The sequence below is a fragment of the Podarcis pityusensis genome, assembly GCF_964106645.2.
Source record: "Podarcis pityusensis genome assembly, chromosome: W".
Classification (NCBI taxonomy): Eukaryota; Metazoa; Chordata; class Lepidosauria; order Squamata; family Lacertidae; genus Podarcis; species Podarcis pityusensis.
The window spans coordinates 8,223,356-8,227,709 of NC_138045.1; the positions used below are offsets into that span (position 1 = coordinate 8,223,356).

The 4,354-nt window shown below is 47.5% G+C and overlaps 1 protein-coding gene across 1 annotated transcript in view; it reads left to right on the forward strand.

Moving 5' to 3' along the window:
* Positions 1-2,479: 2,479 nt before the first annotated feature.
* Positions 2,480-4,354, forward strand: part of LOC308467624 (uncharacterized protein) — a gene marked incomplete at its 3' end in the record, with an annotated part of 95,706 nt that continues 93,831 nt past the window's right edge. Inside the window, exon 1 of the mRNA XM_080989361.1 lies at positions 2,480-2,570. The remainder of the gene's footprint in view (positions 2,571-4,354) is intronic.

Here is a 4,354-nt window from a genome sequence, read left to right on the forward strand (position 1 = left end):
GGGGGGAGGCTCTGTCGAATTTTGTTTACACTTATAATCGCAGATTGTGATCACCTATTGGTTGTACCCCCTATGAGAAGATGTTTGGTAAGAAACCCAACATCAAGCACATGAGAATCTTTGGTTCTGACATGTGGGTACACACCCCACAGAGCAACAAGCTTGGGAAGCGTGGGGCACATGGTTTGTTCATGGGGTACGAAAAAGGTGCATACAGGGTGTGGATGACTGACTCTAAATCCATTAAGTTCACAAAGAGTGTTGAGTACAATCCTAAGTGGGGGGGAAATGTGGGAATTTTCCAGAGTTACCCAGAGGAGGATGAAGGTGATGTCAAAGAAGCAGCTAAAGCTGAGGAAGCTGCTGAGGATGATGATGATGGTGATGATCAGAGTTCGGATTCCAGTTCAGTGGGCGGTGCTGCTGCTGGTGTCAGTGACAGTGATGACACAGCAGACTACAAGAGCGCAAAGGCCTCAGTCAGACCATCTGATGCGTCTGACAATGAACTGGAAGAACCACTGTTCACCATTGGTCACTTTTCTCCTAAGAAGGAGGAGATGAGTCCAGAAGACTTGCGTCTAGTACGCAGATCTGAAAGAGCCACGAAGGGCAGACCTCCAAAGAGATTTGCTGATGAGTTTGCTAAGACAGCAGCTGCTGTTCTTAGTAGCTCAGAGAAGGTATGGGAACCTTCAAGCTTCAAAGAGGTTCAGGAATTAACCTCTAAAGATGCTGAGCCTTGGCTTGATGCCATGAAGGCTGAAGTTGATTCCTTGAACAGGAACCAAACTTGGGAACTGGTACCGGTTGTCCCAGGAATGAGACTGGTTGGCAGCAAATGGGTCTTCAAGGCCAAGACAGACCAGAATGGCAAGGTTGTCAGACACAAAGCCAGATTGGTTGCCAGAGGTTTTTCACAGGTACCAGGACAGGATTACCACGAGACCTACTCACCCACCGTCAAATATGAGAGCATTCGGCTGATGCTCAAGATAGCTGCAGAGGAGAAACTGCATGTTTCCCATCATGACATTAATACAGCTTTTTTGTACGGGATTTTGGGGGAGGAGCTGTTTATGCTTCCACCTGACGGGATGCAGATACAGAAGGGAATGGTCTGTAAACTGCGGAAATCCTTATATGGTCTCAAGCAGAGTGCCAGGTGTTGGAACACAAAACTCACTGAGACATTGCTTTCCCTAGGTTTTCACCAGGGCAAAGCTGATCCATGTGTGTTTGTCAAGGAGGAGGGGCAAAACAAACTGTATTGTTTATGTTTTGTTGATGATCTTCTGATGTTTTGGAAGAATCAGGCTTTGTACCAAAGCACCCTAGCTCAGCTGAAGGAGCACTTTGACATGAAGGATCTTGGTGAGGTATCCAACTATCTTTCTCTGCAGGTGGAGAGGGACCAAGCAGGTAATTTTCTGGTACACCAAACACAGAAAATTGCTGATGTATTAACCAGGTTGAATTTGGTTGATGCAAACCCAGCAGACACACCGATGGTGACAGGTTACCAGGTAGACAGTACTGCTGAAGCGTTTTCTGACACTACGCTGTACAGATGCATTCTAGGCAAGTTGAATTTCATTGCTAGATGCTCAAGACCTGACATTGCTGTAAGCACTAACCTGCTTAGCAGACATGCTAACAATCCTACTGTTCAGGATTGGAAAGCTCTGAAGCGCATAGCCCGCTATTTGAAAGGGACTTTGCACTACAGGCTGAGGTTCACCAGTCTGAAGACTGGAGGTCTTGAAATCTTTGCAGATGCAAGTTTTGGAAGTGACACCACGGATGGTACAAGCACTTCTGGAGTATGCTACATGTACAACCACTGCCTGTTTGACTGGTTGTGCAAAAAGCAGACGACAGTGAGCCTAAGTTCCTGTGAAGCAGAACTCAATGCTCTGTCATTTTCACTCATGGATTGTGAATGGTTGATGCAACTGTTTAAGGACAACAGAGTTTCTGTGAAATGTCCTGTACAAGTGTATCAAGACAATAGATCGTGTTTGGCTTTGCTGAACTCAGAGAGTTGCAAGCAAAGAACCAAGTACTTGCAGATTAAGCTACATCGTGCAAGAGAGTGTATTGAGAAAGGACTCATTCAGGTGTCCTACATGCCAGGAAATGAAATTTCTGCTGATCTGTTGTCTAAGGTTGTTAACAGAGAACAACTTAAGGTTTACGTACAAAGGTTGCAATTGGGTTGAACCACAGGTACTACAGGTTACACGGAAAGGGGGAGGATGTTAGGATATTTCCGTTCCACCTTAAAAGGGAGCAGGCTTTGTGAGACAGAGTCTGCGTATTTCCTGTTCACAGGATGTTTATGTTTTCTGTTGCTTTCGTTTTTCTCTCTGTGTCGTAGACACTAAAGCAGGCAGTCATGTTTTTCTGTGTTCTGATCAACGCTGAATAAACTTGTAAATAATGCTCTCCTGAGTGCAACTTTTGGCTGTGCATTATCTGCTGATAGAGTGTGCATGAGCTCTGGAATGTGGCGAGATATTTTCTAGAAACTCATGTCGCTAATTGTTGATACTGCGTGCCTACGGGAGGTCGATGGATCGTCCGGCAGACGGCTTGGGGCCATGATGGACTTTGTCTCCCTGGCAGTATCCCAACAACAGGTTATGGGCCCAGATTCACGGCACTTACAGGAGAGTAAGACTGCGACAGACTGCGTTGAGGTATGTGGGAAAAGCGAAAGTGAAGCTTTTCTGTTTGCTGCGGCAAGGGCTTCAGATGTCCGGCTGGCCTAATTGGTCTGGGAGCCGAGCCAAACAGGCCTCAAGATTAATGGGAGCCAAGATAAGAAGTCTCTGAAGTGAATAAGACTCACGGCTCAAATAAAAGGCTGGAATGGAGTTCATCCAAGCTTCTGAAGCTGCTGAGTGCCCAAAGTTAAATCGGCACAATTATGGGACCTGGGCTGTGTGGTGTGAGAGCTTGCTTCGACAGTTTGGAGTGTGGCATACTGTGTCTGAAGCCCCTCCAGTTCCTCTGACAGATAGATGGAAAGCCCAGAATTTGAGGGCCATTGACTTAATAGTCTCGTCCGTCTCTCTGGAGGAAATTAAAACGCTTGCTGGCAACACCACTGCACGTAAGATGTGGAATGCTTTGAAAGTAGCCCATCTGCCAGTCATCCCAGCCCAGAGTTTGACTGCATCGGAGGTCCTGGCTGTTTCCCAGAATGCGAGTGAATGCAGGGATGCCGAGGGCACCGGTTGCAAGCTGCAGGGGGAGCTGACTGTCACGTCATCCCAGGCAGCATTCCAGCCTCCAGGGGGAGCCAAGGAGTCGGCAGCTGAGAACTCTGTTTCTCGTGAGAACCAAGGTCATCGCCTTTGCAGAGGCCGGAAGGCCAGAAGTAAACAGAGGCAGATGCCTGCAGATGGCCCGAAGCAGAGGGAGGGTGAAGAGCCCACGCCAGTGGAAAACAAGGCTTTGTTTGCTGGCACAGCTTCACCAAAGGCTAAAGGCAAGTCTGATGGCCAGGAGCAGGGGGGCAAGCTGCAAAAGCCCACGCCGGTGGAAAACAAGGTTTTGCTTGCTGCAAAGGCTGCTCCAAAGGCCAAAGCCAGGTTTGTTGTTGATTCAGGGAGTACCCGCCATGTCTCAAAAGACCGCCATCTCTTTATCTCCTTCAAACCTCAAGAAGGTGAGATCCACCTGGCTGATGGAAAGACGTTGCGAATCGCAGGAGAAGGGACTGTGAAACTGGCAAGTCTGCACACTACCATCAAAGATGTACTATATGTTCCAGGTGCTGCAGACAATTTGCTCAGTGTCCCACAGCTCACTGGGCATGGTTTTGAGATTTCCTTCAAGAGGAGCGTCTGTGTCATCAGAAAAGGCAAAGAGGACATTTTGCATGCAAAGTTTATGGATGGCTTGTTCTGTATAACTTATGATGACATTGGTGCTGTTGTGTCTAATGCTGATTCTTGTTGTGTTGCACAAACTAACAAAGTTCTTTATGCAGGATGCATTCACGATGCACACAGAAGGTTTTGTCACCTCTCTTGGAAGGCACTGGCCAAGATGCCAGAGATGGTTGAGGGTTTGAACATCAAACCCTGTAAGTTTCACATGAAATGTGTATCTTGTGCAGAGAACAAGGTGAAGGTTGCTCCAAAAGGCAAGGAGTCTAGCAGGCAGGCTTCCAAACCCTACCAGCTAGTGCACGCAGACCTGGTTGGTCCACTTGTGCCCTCTTTGGGTGGAGCAAGGTACTTCACGGTTCTAATTGATTCTTTTTCCAGGTACATTCATGTGTTTATGCTCGAGCAGAAATCACAAGCGTTTCCTAGGTTCAAGGCATTCTGTGCTTGGTTGG